At 41.1% G+C, this 18,358-nt stretch overlaps 1 protein-coding gene across 1 annotated transcript in view; it reads right to left on the bottom strand.

Annotated features, from left to right (window-relative positions):
- The window catches only part of tet2 (tet methylcytosine dioxygenase 2), a 29,104-nt gene extending 16,683 nt beyond the window's left edge, over positions 1–12,421 (bottom strand). The window contains exon 1 of the mRNA XM_068726823.1: positions 12,025–12,421. The gene's annotated coding sequence lies outside the window, so the exon portion shown is untranslated. The remainder of the gene's footprint in view (positions 1–12,024) is intronic.
- Between the last annotated feature and the right edge of the window lie 5,937 nt (positions 12,422–18,358).

Genomic DNA, 18,358 nt, shown 5'->3' on the forward strand with positions numbered 1-18,358 from the left:
AAACATAAAGACAATTCATTAAATGGAAAACGAAAGGGAGATAAAGTCTTTTGTTTATAACATGCATTTTGGTAAAAACGTAGAAACACTGTAATGGCTGTATATGCAGACAGACTGGAGTTCAGACTGCACCCAGCAGAGCTGCGAGTGAAACCTCATCTGTAGCAACTCCTACCAGCGTAATTAGGTCAGATGACTCGCATTCTACAGCGTTTTAAATCCCTCCCGTAAATATAGAGTCGGACCCACTGCTGCGCAAACCTCACGACCTCTGACAACATTTTCACAACTCTGCATTCCAGCTGGCTGCGTAAACAGCAAAGATGTAGGCTCGAAAATATTTCAGAATCTCTTAGTGATTAACATTTAATCTATATCTATATGCTTTTGACCTAATTGCTATGGGTCCAGTGTTTGCTTACAATACACATCCTGAAACAGAACAGTAAACTCTCAATGTATACACATTTGCCTGATTTAAGGCAGTGTTTAATTATTCCTTAAGACGTCTGCGTCGACATTTTGAATGTCAGTTCATGACATATGGCTAGCATATGAACTGGGGGAGTTGCCTCCACTGGAGAGAGTTTTGGGTAAAGTTAAGGGGAAGGACTGGAAAGTCTTGAAGGTCAGAACACACCAACTCATAAAGCACAATGTGAAGTGAAGTGTTAGTAGCATGTGTTGTCACTGACTGTTGTTACTATAGGACAGATGTTAATTCATGTGCTACATCTCACGGAGTCTCTCAGTCAGGCACGTCACACTTGGGATTTATGTCACATGGCGCGCTCATGTAGCGTGTACAATGCACCTCACATGGTTGCTCGCGCCTTCTCTCTCTCTCTTTCGTTCTATCGGTCTGAACATATGACACTCTCCACCCTGGCTAAGAAACAAAAGCCCCCTGTGTCTGGAGTCATCTGAAGCTTAAATCCTGCTGCTATTCTGTCACGTGAGCAACCTTAGGGACAGGTGGGCTCTACACTCTGATCTACAGAGACAGGAACAAATCTAAACAAATAAAACATGAAAGTGAAATCCTGAACAAAAAACTACATGAAAGTAGACCACACACTGGCCAGAGCTCTGCGCTATCTCGACATTTCCTCATTTGTAAAATCAAAGGAACACATCTTTTCCTTTTCCCTTGAAGGGATAGTTTGATATTCTCTGTTGTGCTTACATGCTTGAGCGTTACACAAAATTGATACCCATCTCTTGCCTGAACCATAAATATAAAGCTACTTCAGGAAGTCACTGCTCTAGGCAATAAATAGATTAGCACATGACCCCCTGTAAAACCACAACCATTTTTGCACTTTGTTTTTTGTTTGGATTAAACAAATACGATATATTGTGTCTATTAGAGATATTAAAAGGCTCTGGGCTAACTTTCCACCCGTTTCCAGTCTTTGTGCTCAGCTAAGCTAACTCGCGGCTGGCTTTAGCTTTATATTTACCGTGCAGGCATGAGTGTCAACAACTAAGCGAAAAGGCACATTTCCCAGAATGTTGAACTTTTCCTTTAACACTGGAAGATAATCTGAAATGTTAAGGTGCAGCATTGTTTAAGATGGTTGCGCACCAGAAAGCTTTCCCTTGAGGTTGACCCATCCGTCTCATGTTTGGGGAATATACAGCTTCTGTTTTAGATTAAGATGTGGCAATCTTTTGTATTGATCACTGAAGGGATGCAGACACATGTGAGGGTGATTACCAGGAATGCAAAAGCTTGAGGTTCTGAGTTAGTGATGTGACTCATGTTGCTTTTATTAATTACAACAAAGGATGCTGCATGAGGAGGATCTGACTTAGCACTGTTCAACCTCAGGTCTAGTTATTCTGTCAGGTAGAGCAGTGCTGTTTCCTGTTGATGCTCACTGTGGCCTAATCACTACATTGTGACGTAAAGATGGCTGCATCACATGACAGCCTGGAGCAACAGATCTCTGCTTTCCTTCCCTCTTCTCTGCTTCCCTTTCCCTTCATGGTTGACCGAAAACAGGGAAGCTCTGCAGGTACAATCAGCTTGCAGAGAAACTGAATGCCAAAGATAAAATAATTTTTTGTTTCAATTTAATACAAAAGAAAAATCTCTTTAAATCTCAACGGGATGCAATGTAGCAGTTACATTTACATTTTCTGGCAGTCCATCTTTTCCAAAGTGTTTGGGGTTTGATTGCACTTTTTTTCCCTAGAGAGCCTCCTCCCCCTCCTTAGGAAGAAGGATCTGTACAAACTGCATTGTTCTTTATGTCTAATGCAAGACAGATGTGGCCGACTTGTGGAGATTCCCACTGCAGTCTCTGTTCCTCAACAGTTGTATGTCTCATTACCTTCTCTTACTGAATTGTGACACATTTCATCGAACTATAGCATTATGTGATTAAGTTGATTTGCACTTCTTAGCATTATTTTATTCAATTCATTTGTTTTCCGTTAATACTGGACCAAAGAAAGCAGAAATGCCTTATTCATATCAGTTTGAGTAAGGTTTTGGGAATATGGATTGAACTTGATTTGTGGAAATCTAAAGCCTCCATTCTAGAGTAACATTTGTATTATGTTGTGCACACAATCTTGATGGGAAAATTAATACAATTTAACATTCATCTTTCTGCTAAGGACAGCAGAATCTACCAATATTTAATATTGGTAGATTCTGACTTTTGATCAGCCGCTAATCCATCAAGCTGTCAGAGCTACCATGGAGCCCACACTGTTACTAACTGCACTCCCTGAATAAATATCATCTAATCTTTGGAAAAACTTTTGAAAAACAAAAAGGTAATTTCGGAACGAAGCAGACAGAGAGGTCTTGCATATGTGTTGGAAAGATATATCCAGGCTGTCAAACTGATTGAGCAGTGAAAACAGGTTAGAAAGATTAAGGTTAAGCTAAAGCCTACTAATCCCAGTGTAAAAGCGAACCAACACATCACCTGGTGATCGAGACAGAAGACACTGAAATTAAGGAACAATACTGTTCCTGTAAAGCCGGATACGCCTTTACATTCTGTGTACCTTCATTAGCTAGCGTAGCTAGTTTATACTGTGCTACATACTCTGCTAATATTAGCTCCACAGGTTTCTACGTAAAAACGTAACATTTAAAAAAACGTATAACTCCTTCCTACAACTCTGTAGGTAACAAGTACCACTCGCATTATTTTAACGTTTTACCATGACTAGCTTGAAATCCACAAAATCAGTGTGAAAATGAAGAAAATATGAAATGATTGAATGAGAGTCTACGGAGCAGAGCCGGTTAGTTGTCGGACCCTGGTCAGAGCTGGCCAAAGGGTCAATTGGTGAATCCTGATATATGCTGATTGCTGGAACTCTAGGCTTTAAGTGTGGGCTGTTTACCTTTTCCTATGAAGACTATACAACTTCTTCAAGACTAAACGACTAAACTTACTAACCTAAAATGATGCAGTTGGAGAGTAAAGCTGAAATAGTCAAATAGAAGCAAAGACAGAACTGGAGTAATACATTGTGTATCAGGATAGTAATGACAAGTGCAGTTCTTATTTGGTTAACTGGTAGAGCTCCCTCAAGGTAAAAAGATAAACAGAGAGAGGGGAAAGATTAACTGGCACCATGATAATAAGCTATAACCAAGTGCTCATAGCCATAATTAAGATCAATGTCAACCCTAATCCCAGATCGTTTGATAGTGTTGTACAGGGTTCAGTGGGCTCAGGAAGCAGTGGACATGACAAATAAAATATATTTACTCGTAAAAACCCACAAGGTCTGAGGAATATAGGAGCCAGTGATTTGTGGCAACCTTTCAACGACCGGTTTTGTTGAGTCTATTTTTCAGGGTCGAGGCTGCACTGGCTGAACTGTTGACAGTTTTAACTTGACACGGTCCATAAAGTGGATCCAAAGCCCTTACGCTAATGGGCAAATCTCTCAGATTCTTGTGATTTTTTTAAATTGATAAGGTAGTTCAAGTTTTTGATACAAATTGATACATACATTTTGGTATTTTATGAGTATGATTGAGTTTGAGGATATCACATGTTTAAGTGGTGTAATACTTGTGGTGTTGAGCAATACCGGATGAGTCAGTGGTTATGAAGGAGGTTTGAGCCTCACGTTGATGGTAAAGGTGACAGAAAAGTTTCTGACGGTGACATTGGTATGAACAACTCAACCGCCGCTGTTGTTGTTGTAAGGGATAAACCCCGCCTCTGTACGTTTCTGATACAACTTGTTGAGCAGGTTTTCTGGGAAAACTGCAAGCACTTGCTTGCAAAAGAAAATCAAGCTAGTATATGCTACGTTTACACTTTATCTACTTAAATCAGTTTGATCTGCTGAAATTGCTCTTCTTCTGAACATTTTTCTATATTTCTTGACCTTAATTTTTATATTATAACACAAGGAAATGATAATGTGGCTAACACTGAAACCACCACAAACAACTGGAAATAACAGGCCACAGTGTCATAGATCAAATCTCTAAACCATCAGTATTTCCTCCAAAGTCCTTTCAGTGAAACGGTGCATTTTTTCAGAGCCAACCATAGACTGTTTAACAGAAGAGGTAAACCCTGACAGTACACATCAGTTAGACATTAGGTCTGACTTCATAAACCTGTTAGTCTTCATTTTCTGAGTTTAATCAGCCCAACCTGAAAAGAAACCCTGCCAAAAAGAAGTGCACTGTGCAAAGCTTACACACAGAGTCTAAACCTTTTTCTGTGGCTTCAAGCTGCATCACATGGAGACTCTAATTAAGAAATGGGCTTCCGAGCGTACAATCCCACTAACCTGCCTGCCTGCCTGCCCCCCCCCCCCCCCCCCCCTCCACACACACACACACACACACACTGCTGCTCCCTCCAACCGGTATCTCCTCCCCTCTAACCCTTTGTCTATGCAACAGTCAATATTATCTGACTAACTTGATGAACTGTGCACAGAGCAAAGTTAATTTCTCTCAGAGTGCACAGTAGCCATGGCGACCATCTTATGAGCGCTCCAGAGCCCATCTGGTCTAAACATTACCCCGGCACGGCTCACTGCGGAATGGGCTGCTTTGCCGCGGTGTGCACATGTGCTTTACGCATTGAACCTGCCAGTAAATCAATAGTGCCACATATTCAGAAGCCTGCATTTGCACTTGTGTGGATCGACACCTTTGCAATTGCATTTTAGAAATGTTTTAGTGCTTTAAAACCTGACACATTCTTAGCCAACATTTAAGAATAAGATAGTCTTTGTGTTGTCTTGAGATACAAGCATTTAATTTTAGAGCCTCACCAAGAAAGATGTTGTGGTTGCTCTTAGTTAAAATGGTAGGACAAGGAACACTTCATATTGACCTTTTCCTCCTCATACATTCTCCCATCCACTACAATCGGGCATGAAATGGAAAAGTCATACACAAAGCCGAGTGATGAGCAAACGCTCGGTCCCATCTTCAATTCACCCTCTAGCCTGCCAGTCTTGGCATGTGATTAGCTCACAGGCACATTTGCTGTATTTAGCAAATATTTCCTCTCTGTTTGCATGATCCAAATCCAAACCAGCTTCCAACTAAACAGGAAGCGGAGGTGAAGAGTAAACAGAGCAAAGGGAAACATTATTATAGGAAGGAAGTTAAAACATGCACATGGCAGTGGAGGAATTCTAAATGGACTCAATACAAGTGCAGATTTCAGATTTAGGGAAGACTGAGCTTCAAATAGTGGTTTGTTTTGAACAAAAACTTTCTTTCTCCTTGTATTTATCAAACTGGAAGTGACGTCTTGGGATTATGGCTAAGCTCAATTGAGGGGCTTTTGCTCTATGGTTCTCTATCGGGTGTACCAAAAAATACCAGTAGAGGTTACTTCCACTATGTTTTAAAACCACGTTTTTATTCTATTTTATGTACTTTTTTATATTACTTATCTTGTAATAAGACAACTCTCTGTTTGATTACTATCTTATGTGCTTTCTTTTGCTCATATTATAACCCTTTTTGCTTTTATTTATGTAAAGCATTGCACCTGTGTATGAAATGTGCTATAGAAATAAACTTGCTATTGCTAAACTTTAAATATATTGTAGCCATGCACAGAACAACTTTGAACAAAAAAAACATTAGCTCTGTCTCATTTGTCATCTGGAAAGCAAATGTAGCGATATTCTTTCCTTCATGGGTTTTTGAGCAGCCTGACCGAAACCACTGTTGCTAAGCTCCCTCTTTCCCTCCACTGAGTGGGAGGCACGTGACTCTCATTGAATAGAAATCACAAATCCTTCTGAGAGAGAGAGAGAGAGGGGTATTTTCTGTGAATCATGGCTTCAGTGTAAGAATGTAGTAACACTTTACTGCATTTCTGACACCTCAGAATGAAGTACAGAGATTATAAACAATAATTAATGAGTTCTTAAACATAGTCTGTGTGTTGTTTTAGTGTTCACTTAAAGGCAAAATATGTGTGAACTTCAGCAGTCATCAATCATGTTCTGCCATAGTGTTTTCCTGCACAGAAACTGTATTTGTACCTCCCACATCGGTAAGACTCTTATTTGGGAAGTTTCTATCCATTCAGACCCAAAGCTAAAATCAGTCTTTGAAACGTTCCCAATATAAATACATATATGGATGCAAGCCGGTCTGATCATCATTGAGCACCAGCTGCTGCACTCGTACATTCCACTTAGGAAACCTAATATTGAGCGTGAGCCAGTTGAAGCCCTCAAAAGTAGGTAGTGATGTCATTCAGAGCCTTTAGGAGGGTTACGCTCCTAAATGACATTCAGGACCAGCTGTCTGTCTTTGTACTCCTTGCTCAGACAACAGGGGGCCATGGGGCCTAACCTTTTCAATGACAGCTCCGAGCAGCGAAACCGTCCATATCTGACAGCCATTTTAGAAGAGGGGTTAACAGCCATCAGAAGCTAGTTGTTTAAATCGCCATGGACCCCATTGAGATGAGCTATCATGATGGAGTTTTGACGGAGACAGGGGCATTTGTTATTAATTCTTTTCAGATATTGTTCTGATTAAGCCAATTTTAACAGAGGATGCATTTTGACAAACTATATATGAAAAGAGTTCCCTCTTTTGGACCTTTTTTTGGATGAACCTTTCAGGATTAGATGTGTGACAAAGCCTCCTCATTGTCACAGATTTGATTTAACTGGAACTGACTGACCGCTATACATTTTGACATAAGAGTCCTGTTAAGGGTAAGGTCCTAGCATGACGTTAGGTCCCTTTTCAAGATCTGTAAAGCATATTGACTGCATGTGTGCAGGTTTACTTCTGCACAAATCGTTATGCCTATGTTTGAAAAGCCACATCTTGGCTGGCAAAGAGGCATGCCTCATTCTCCAATACAGAAACAGCAACGTTTTTTTCTGCATATTTTCATGTTGACTTACAAATAACAATAAATAATTCATAGAAAAATGTGCAGTGCAATGAAAAGCACCACTGTGGACTCAAATGTGCCTTTACATCTGTGCACATGCTGGGTTTTTTTCCAATGAAACCTTGCAAAAAAAAAGAAAAATTGCCATTTTGTTTAAATGACCCAAAGCTGCAGTCGTGAAGGTAGAGTTAGGAAAGGAAAAGTTTACAGGCTGTTTTTTTTCCTGACCTGTCAATATTTAGGACTTCACCTGCGCAGGAGCTATGCGCCGTCAGAGCAGCATCAACATAAGAAAAGGCCTGCTCTCCGTCTTGCCCTTCTCGAGCACATACGCTGTTGTTACTGGAGCTCTTGATTTCCTTTTTTTTATTCTCAACTTCTTGTAGCGGGACCGGCGATAGCAGCATTCAAGAATATTGTCCAAGCGTAGGAGAGGCGGAAAGGGATGCTATTCGCTTTGGAGCGATTACGTAAGATCTCACTTGTGTCTCTCCGTGCGGAATGCCAGGATAGTGTTTGTAAACAGAGCGGCCATGTGCGTGGGCTCACGTGGAGGAAGCTTTTGAGTCGCTGCCCTCGCTGTCTCACCCCTGAGGTAAACCCTGACATCGATACACGCTCACAGAGCCAGCAACACTCCCGACGGCCGCGTGCCACTCAAACAGAGCTTATCACTCACACTCCATAATTACGCCCCAGCCCGGCTAACAACGCGCGGCCTCGTGGAATAAGAAGGCCACGAGTCCTATTTGGGATTCACAATGTATCTGGTGTGGCAATTACTGATAACATGTTTATATCAGACTCATAAAAACATTATTACTATTGCACAATTCCAGTGATGACCAATAAACCTGTCGCAGGCCATAATCACATCAAAGACTCTTGAACGAAGTTGGGCCTTCATGGAAAGCCAAGATTCTTGGCGGGGGTTGGGATGGATCTGGTATTACGATTTACTATTGAAAACTGACATATTTGTTTGTGATTTGGCTTCAGTTCATTCTTTTGATTCATTTTCAGAGAAGATAAGCACATCACTCTCCAACCCATGATGTGTTTTGCAGTAAGTCCAGACATAGAGAAGTGAGTCACGGAAGACATTTTGATACATTCAGCAGGCTTCAGAACTGATCAGTACATTAAGTATGGGTAAACTTCCAACAAATACTAAAACTCATACAATGCATCTCAATCATCCTAGATAACGTGGCATATGGCATGCAGTTAAACTTTCTCTATCAAAACTCCACATGGATGTTTGAGCTTATTCAACCTTATCTTAACAGTCCTACTTTGCTTTCATCAACAACAAAATTCACACAACTGTGCATATTTGGTGACTAATTCTGTTTAAAACCGTGTGTAAATGAGCGACTACATTATGGCACTGAGATTCCACTGCAGAAGCACTTGATTGCCGGTTGTTGCTTCTCTCTTGCTCTCAGTAGAAAAACAACCCCCAATAGCAGACAAGAGGGAAATCAATACGGCAGAAATCAATACAACACTCAGTATCTCGCCATTTTGTTGAAAAGCAGTCCAAGCTATGACTAGCCAGCAGGTAGTGCAATATAAAATGTCTAACCTGCCACTGGGCTTGCTTCTCTGTGGCATTTGTGCAAAAGCCCCTGGGTGGAAATGCGATGCGTGGGCTGGACAGAGCAGGGTCAGAGGTGAGGGCTTGGGTAAGAGCTTGGGTATTGTAAGTGGACAGCATTGTTTTGGAACGCTATGGCAACTGGACATTCTTCCCAAAGGTGATATTGTCTCTGCCCTGGGAGTGACATAAAGGGGACTTACGGCCATGACGAAGGAGCAATCCAACCACACTGCTTTATCTGTAGGTGCGGATAGATGAGAGAAGCTATGTGCATGTGATTGATCTATCGGGCCCTTCCCCCACCCAGCCCCCTATAAGCCCATTAATGTTCTGCTGCCTTTTCAGCTGCTGATGTAACAGCAGCCATGCAGAAGCTCGTGGAAACACCTCCAGTAAGATTTTGTGCTTTTATGTCTCAATTTTAGAATGTGTCATTGTTATGTAGGTCAGGATTAGCATTTGTAAATCCTGTGTACAGTGCAACTGCACACAAAGGGGAACACAAATTGTACAACCACACTGTGACAACCATTAATAATGTGCATTCAGTAGCACGGAATGAAGTGGGTTAGATGCAATCCATCCAAACTATGAATTTGATAACTGTGAAATGTGATGTTTAACAACAAGCTATCGAAAATAAAGGATACATAACTACCTTGTTGTTGGCTAATTCCAGCTGTAATTTTTTTTTTATTATTCTATTTGTTAGCTAAATAAAAACAAACAAAAAATACTAGTTTTTCACATGAGACATTACGCAGTGTCTTCACGTAATGAATGGGCAATGGGATCAACAGACACACACACACAAATACATGTACATACACACACAAAAGCGTGAATCACCTGATCTCATGTAGTAACAATATACTGTATGAGTACTATGGAGAACAGGCGTGCTTCAGCACTCGCGTTGACTCATATCACAACACAGCGATGCCATTGCGTCAGAGGGGTACACCGCCATTGTTGCTTTGCAAGTTTCCTGACTGCTCACTTAGAAAATAAAATAGAAGATTCTCTTCCACTACAAACAGATCATTTTCAGTAGAGAGTAAGAGAGTGTATACTGTGGTGTAGGGGCTGCATACCTATCCACAGAAATGCAGCGTGTAAACAAATGTATTAAAACAAATGCTTAATTCAGAGGGGGAAAAGGAATGTTAGGCTGTGATAGAATAATGTTCTCCATTGTCTGTCATCATCAGCTGTCCACATAAAAAAGCTTGGTGAGTGTCTTCAAGTCATTTGACAAGCAACTGACCTTATTTGGACTTCACTGCCTCTTCACCTTCTCTAAAGCCCCTTGTATGCACATAATTCACTAAATGTCACTGTTAACAATCTTACCTTGGAGCTTTAAGTTCAGAAAAAAAAGAAAACTGAATTCCTGCATTTCTCCTGCAGGCAGCTTACACTGTTAAATTACATTGCCCAATTTAAGGTCAGTCTTTCTCCTCCTTGCGGGCATGCCTTTACTCTGCTTTTTACCTGAGGCCATACTTTGGTTACATTACGACTGTAGTCAGTAGAATACACAAGCCCAATACACAAACCTGAGTGAGATCAGTTATAATCTAATGGGCCATTCAGATGTTAATCTAGTAGTAGCACTTAGTGAATTCAGGAAAAAAAACAACTAACAACCCATTAGCTTTCTGCTAATTGAGATAAGACCTGATGTCCTATAAAACATCTGAATGTATATGTTGTATTTAACTAGTGTATTTCGAAAAAATGTGCATACTAACACAAAACCAAACTGTCCCGGTATGAAGGCGTTTACCTCACTGTTATCACTCCATTATTGTAGTTTACTTCTCTGCTTCCATGCTGGTATTCTACACCAATTGCTTTTTAAATGATTACAGATCACACGCAGCCACGCATGGAAAACACAGACACACATTCCTCTTTGCATTCTCAATAATCTATTTGTCAATATCTCTTTTTCCAAAAGAACACAGCAGTCTGATTGTTGTGACCTTTAACTGCTCGTGCTCCATTAAAAACGTATAATCCTGTCAAGTACCGCTTTGGTTTAGTTTGTCAAAGAAGTTGACTAAACTTCTTGGACAAACTAAACCAAACCGATAGGATGTTTGTTCTTCTGGCAACAATCGCCATTGCCATTCTGGTGCCCCCTGTTAATGGTGCAGTAGGATAGAGTTTCATTTCCTTCAGAGCTTTCTGACCTTGTCTGCCTTCACTACGCTATGCCACCACAATTCTATTCTATTTTGCTTCTGCTTGGGATTTGCCTTTGTGTCTGCTTGTCTTTCAGTGGTGAAAGCAATGAAAGCTGATTAACAGAGATACACAAAGCCAGCAGCTATTCCAGCTCTACTGCTGTGCACACACTATGCACTTAGTGCTGAACACGTCCAGGTCGGACTTTTACTCTCCTACATCTAGTCTCCCTACTGAACAGCACAAACAAACACATACACAGCCATGGATATGAAAATGTGAAGCCACAGGGGATATCACTGCCTGCGTCTAACCTATTTAATGAAAAATACTATCAATCTGTAATAGCTAATAATTACACATAAACGTTGAATTTTTTTTAAAACAAATACACTCACACAAAAAACAAACATATTACATATTCAAACTCGCTTTTATAAATATGTGCCAGCTAAAAAAAAAGCAAGGTTGAAATGTTGAGGAAAGACAGAGAGCATTATAGAGGCATTTAAATTAAGCTTAAAGAAAAACTCCTGGACAAACAGTCTAAGTACACGATTTTCTATGATGCATTCAAAAGCAGCAAGAATGTGGAGGCAACACAGAACACACAGGAAAACACAGAAGGTGCCTTTTCAGATTGAGCTGGCAAAAAAAAAAGAAAGAAAATCGTCAGCCATGTTGGAGTAGCTTTATCTAATATCCCCTCCTTATTATGTTGAGTCTTGCTCTTACGGTGGGGGACATTTGCTATACCTCCCCTTATACAAAACCTCCCATAATACACCAGTGTTAAAGGGGAAGAGTGTAAGCAGAGTATTAACACAGTAAGCAAATTCTCACCTCCTTTTTACGTCCCTCCACTTTGTAGAAATTCCAACAAACCGTCCGGATCTCCTCTTTAACAAATCCTAAAGGGCAGCCATCTTGCCTCCTTCTGTTCTTCTATGAAACAGACTATCCTCCACATCAATATTCATGGAAACCAGTCTGACGTCGGCTCTCATCATCAGGAGCCCGGGTGTCGCTGTTTTACCGGCCTGAGAAGCACATTCATATGTGGCTCTGGTGTAAGGCAGCAGAGGTGCAGAGTAAAAAAAATATGTTGCAGGTCAAGGGGGGGAGAGCCTTACTTTGCTGGGAAACTCAAATAATCTTAAAATCACTTTCCTGCTGAGTCCTTCCCACACAAAGAGACAGGTTTTCTTTCTCTCCTCTGCTCCCTCCTCTTTTTTCTTCTTCCCTCAGCCGCACACAATAGTGAACACTATGATGGCTGCCCTGAAGCACTGGAGTGGATTCAGTGAGCAGGACAGGACTTTACAACCAGTGCACTTTATGTTGAATATTGCACTGGCCTCAACTGTCTGACTGAAGCCTCCACCCCCTTCCTTTCCTCAGACAGGAAGCCAAGTGACTCAGGGTTTTTCCCTCCCTTTTCGCCCTGACTATCTTGACTTCCTTCTTTCATTTTCTTTCTTTCTCTGTCATTGGTTACAGAAGTTCCCCCGTTGTGTAATAGCCCTCATTTTGGAGAGCCTTACAGCAACAACCAGAGGTGGCCAGTTTGGAGTCCAACCAGTTGAGCAATTCACTTATTTCCAACGGCTGTGTGTCTTATTTTGGCACGCCTCAGCCGGCTGGCTGGCTCATTTTTAGAGCGTAAGACAACTCTCCAGCCTGCATACAGGCAGCATACTTTGCTTCATGTGTCTGCCAAGACTCACCTCCTGTTGACACTGGCCACGTGGGCTTAAAAGAGATAGAGAGAGCAGTGTGAGAGAGGAAGGGACTTTAAAAGAGCGATTTAAAAGACAAACTCAGCACTGGAAGGTTGTTGGAATGACACGGGTAGAAATGCACAAAAACATTCTGCTTTGGCTTCTGTGTAATGTCCTCATGCAGAGCTGTAAGTCAGAGGTTTAGTTTGCAAAGTGAGCAAGAATTTAGTTTTTGCTTCTTTGATAATAAAGGTCAAAAAGCAAATCTTACAAACAGGTCCAGTGATGTCGGCAATACAATTTGGGGAATGTAAGTTTAACAAAAAGAATATAAAAGAATATATATATATATATATATATATATATATATATATATATATATATATATATATATATTAGTAATTAGTATTATGTTGACATAACATAATAATGGTCATAACTTTAACCACAATGCTCAATAGTTAACGGCACCCCCATTCACTATTTAATTACTCTTTACTTTACTAAGGGGTGGGTCTGAAAATAATCTCCCTTTAGCTGCAGTTCAGGCTTAAATGGAGACCCCCACCTCTTTCCCACCAGCCCCTGCCTAGCTGCAGTGGCATTTGTTGACTCAATAGTTTCAGGCTCAGAGCAGAAAAGGAGATTTGTTTTTACACAAAATGGGGGAGGGGAAGAAGCAGTGAGAGAAAGGAGGAGTCACTCTTGCTGCAACTCAGATCCTGTTAAGACAAAATAGAGCGTTTTACATCAGCTCCGTCATATTTCTTTACATAACTCAGTTGTCACTTAGGTGTAGCAGGATAGTCAACTGCTTGTGTTGTTAAACCACATCACACAGTCAAATTGGGTCATTCTTGCTGCTAACCCTCTTTAAACTGATCACAAAGGAGTATAGATTTTATTTTTAAAAAACAGGATTTTAAAGCTTTGAGATGGTAGTTGTGAAAAAGACCTGCAAATAAATATCAGAAAGAAGTTTCTGATATGTTTCAGGTGAATGCTGACAGTGGCGTGTTTATGCTCGTCTGTTAATCCTTGTTTGAACAGACTAACGTCATATGAACTGCAGTTAAGTGTTAGAGAGCTTATGACCGTGAAATTGAAATCCCCAGTTGAGTTATGAAGATTGTAGAAGTGAATGAATGAGAAGCCCCTATTTCAACTGCAATCAAGGCTTCTCTGAGCAAGGCAGCAAACCTACCAGTGCACCAATGAAGTGTCCCAGAGATCAATGCTGCAGGGCTTTCAGTGGTTGTTTGGACTTGTCAGCTTCCTTCCATCTCCCTGGCCCTGCTCCCTCAGACCACTGCTGTAAACAAGAAGAAAGAACTTGTCTGGTTAGGTAACATTTATAATACACACTGAAGGTTTTTTGCTGTCAATATAAGATATTCTTATGTTCAGTTAGCTGCATTAAGAGGTTTAAGAGGTTATGGTCAAAATACTTTTTATATTATCAGGCAACAAGCTTGTGTATTTGTTTTTCTCTGAATAAATGTATTCATGTGTTACTGTTTAAATTAAAAGGGTTTGATTAGTGCATTCAGCAGTGCTAAAACGGCCACATTGACTTTTGGCATGAGTATTGCCAGCGGTCAGGCAGCAGAGCTCTTTGCTGGGCTGCTTCCCCTGAAAGCTACTGTAAGTTGTAAATCAGAGATTATCTCCTCATTCCTCTCTCCTTGTCACATTTCAAAGGGCTGGAGGCGTGTGCCGTCACCTCGTCTGCAAACACAGAGCTCCGGCCTCATGCTGACCCAGGGTCATCAAAACTTAGGCACACTTGTCACTTGACTGATTTCACACCTGAAGATGATAATGAGAATTAGGGACTGTTTTTCTCGCGGGCCCAGTGCTCTTGTTGATTTACGCAAACAAAACCAAGGCAGGATCCAATACCGGCTCCTCAGGTCAAAGCTCCAGGCCTCTGGTCTTCAGATGTGTGTGTCACTATAAGCCATGCGGTGGTTTATAGCCCTCCTCCCTGGACAGGCTGTGTTGTTCTTTCATGAAAAAAAAACAAAACGTGGTAAATCATGAGCTCACATTATCAAGCTGGGTGGTGAAACCACAGAGTGAAATTAGTCATTCTTTTCAACGTTTTACTTGCCATGTGAAAAAATGCAACTGCCAAAAGTCAGAATGTCTTGAAGGACAAAACTTGCAGTTTAACGTTTGATTGCACCGTATAGGTGCACAAGGCTGCACACGGATGTGGAAGAGATTAGAGAGCTGAACTACTGTTTTTGCAAACCTGAGATGTGGAATTCTTATAGACAATGTAGAGTTCTTGGTAACATTCACATTTTTAGAATAATTATGAACCACAGTCTGTTTTGAATGAACAACTGCGTTTTCATCTCAAAATTTGTGATGATTATTTTTTTCATGTTGAGCTCTATGGCACCAACATGATTGTTCTTGGTTGGCTGATTTTACCTTCAGACCATGTCCACACTAAAATATACATTTATACATTTTGACCACCAAAATAAATCTTTTCTAAAACTATTTATAAAATGTTAGTATGGACTCAAGTGGCTTGCACGTGTGAAGAGTTTTCTATTGTTTTGTCTTTTCAATGTAATTAGCACTTTTTTAAAAACAACCTAAATATTTATGTGGATTGAATACACTATGTGTAAACACTTTTTTTTTTTTTTTTAATTTACCCATTAGTGTGAATGTGACCTCACTTTGCTGCCTGCTGAAAGGTTTTTATATTTGGTGAGAGTAATTTGGTCCTAAATAAGGCGGAGTCGCAAATAAGGAGGCTGATTTGTGATGAAAGCATTGATTTATAGCTTTCTTTACAGTGGTGGGAGAAAAGGGTGACATCTGAGGCGCGACAGAGCCACTAAGGCTCGTTGTGAAGCTGAGAAAACCAGCACCAGTGGTGTTAGCACACATCTCACCTGGGGCAATCCAAACACACACACACACACACACACACACACACACACACACACACACACACACACACACACACACACACACACACACACACACACACACACACACACACACACAACCTCTCTGTAGGGTAATAACTAGGTATCCTCTGCCTGGGCCAATACACAAGCGACTGACCACAGGATTCCCCCCTAACAAGATGTCACCCACTGCTGCCCCTCCTCCTGCAGTTATCTTAAAACACAAGGGAGAGTCGTTAGTGTGGGTCTCACATAGCCTAATTGTTTAAGCCACAGCAGGGGGTCTGGGGAAGGGTGGTGGGGGGCAGGGGTTTAAAGAAAGAGAGAGAGAGTAACTGGAAAACAGTTATTTTACATTATTGAGCTCCAAAAGGCACCACATTTGAAAAGTTTTGCGCTGTTTCACACTATTTCACATTCCCTGCACATTTGTAATTGCAGGACTTTTGTCCCGATTCACAATGCCCGTCTGTCTGCGGTGTGTGTGCCATCTAACGATTGACAGAGTTCCTCCCCAGGCACAGCAGGGTTGGACAAGGCCAATCATGGCCTGCCGCATTTCCCATGGTGACCAACTGCTTGTGAGAGGTTTGAGAGCTGGTTCCCGCATTCAGGCTGCAGGTACTTCCATCCTCCCCTGACACACCGCCCCCAGCGGAAGCCTCTGTAGGCACGGCCCTCCATTAAGTGCGGGGAAGCCCTTATTACCCGGTGTGTGATATAAGCCTGTCACCCACTTCAGCTCTCGATCCCAGAGGGGAATCACCGCCTGGCCCCCCCGCCCGTTCGGTTCACTGCCGTTAACGGATTCTTGTGTCGTTGCAGATGAAGCTTAAAACTTAAATCAACAGAGAAAAGACAGTAAAAACTGTCTGTGGTTAAATAAAGATTTCCCTTTGTAAATAGACATGTAGAATGAAAACACATATTAGCAACTCGTCATGGAATGAAGTAAAGCAGAAATGATCACACACTTTCATAGAAGTAATCACATGTCTCACGCTGTTCAGGATTAGTATTGACAAAACGCATGCTCTTAAAGCACTGAGGCCCCACTGTTCCTTAACTACATTCACTGGTGTTTGGCATGGAGCAGACGATGACCCCTGCTGGTGAAGCATGATGACCTGCAATGCATCTGATCCTCCTTTAAAAAGAGATTGTGTGTTGCAGTAATAGTGGCCTTTTCAGTTTTCCTTTGCTTTTTTACTAATTCTACCTTAACATTTGTGCTTTCATAGACCCTTTGCACCTTGACTTATTTTAGAAAAGTCATTAATTTCTTATTCTATTTATCTATTCTATTTATTGTGGCCTAAGTCTATATAAGTAATACAACTAAAAGGATGGAAAACCGTTGGACTGCTTTGCAGAGGCACATAGTTGTTTGTGTCTGTTTGAAAATTAGATGCAGCCACTCCAGAGGCAGACAGCTGGCACTTGACATTTGTGATTGTTAATGTCACATCTCACTACAGCAGCCTTATATGCCCCCGTACCAGTGACGTGCGGTGAGGTTCGTGCCTGGTGAGGCACTGACACTACATAAGTCAGATTTACAAATATATGAACCCAATAGAGTAGCTTAAATCACCATTCAATCGGTAGTTTGCACTGGTTGTTTTTCATATTTCATATCAGCATTCTTTACACACACATAGGTAAGGTACATATTTGATTCCACCGGGAGCGTGTGCACCGCGACCTGCCCCACCGATCTGCCTCACCGGGAGCGTTTCAAAAGCGGAGCGCTCGCGGGCACCACCCGCGAAAATCGTGAGATTCCGCGATAATCTGCGTAACAACCACGGATGTATAAAGAGAACGACAAACACATAAAAGGTTACTTTACCTGTCCGACGTTGAATTGCTGCTAATTTGGTCATATTTCCCTGTTTTTTGAAAAATGTTTAAGCTTGGATATTGAATCTTACATTTTTATGGTTAAAGCAAAATATAAGAAGAAGAGAAGTGTAGAAGAAGAGCAACGACAGAACAAGCATAAAGCCGACCCGTGTGCTCTCGCTCGCCCTCTTCTTTGAGGCAGAGTAGTGTTTGCCTCCCCTCTGTGCTTTTTTACTGCGGTTTCTGTCAGATCAGCAACATTAAATATGTTCTACACAGACGTGAAATACAGTACCTATTATATGTAAAGAAAGATATAATATATATAATAAAAGTGTCTACAAATATTACAGTGGTGACAAACAATGAGAAAGCAAAAGGCACGCGCTCAACCCAGTTTATGAGGGATTGCGCAATCTAAGGTGAGGAACAGCTCGTCGCTGTCTCACCTCACGTGTCTCCTCTGTTTGAACAGGACATGCGCTAATTCAGAGATTTTGATTATAAAAATGCTTGAAATTATTGGAATCATACAGAAAATACATTTATAGCACAGATCAGTAGAGAAATATTAATATTTATTTTATTTCAGCATTATTTGTTTTTTACTCTCACCTGCCTCCCCTGACCGCACGTCCCTGCCTCATACTGTCTAAACAACATCCTGATTCACCA

This window comes from Cebidichthys violaceus, unplaced genomic scaffold (genome assembly GCF_023349555.1).
Source record: "Cebidichthys violaceus isolate CVI_PGR_0920_01 unplaced genomic scaffold, fCebVio1.0.p SCAF_4, whole genome shotgun sequence".
Lineage (NCBI taxonomy): Eukaryota > Metazoa > Chordata > Actinopteri > Perciformes > Stichaeidae > Cebidichthys > Cebidichthys violaceus.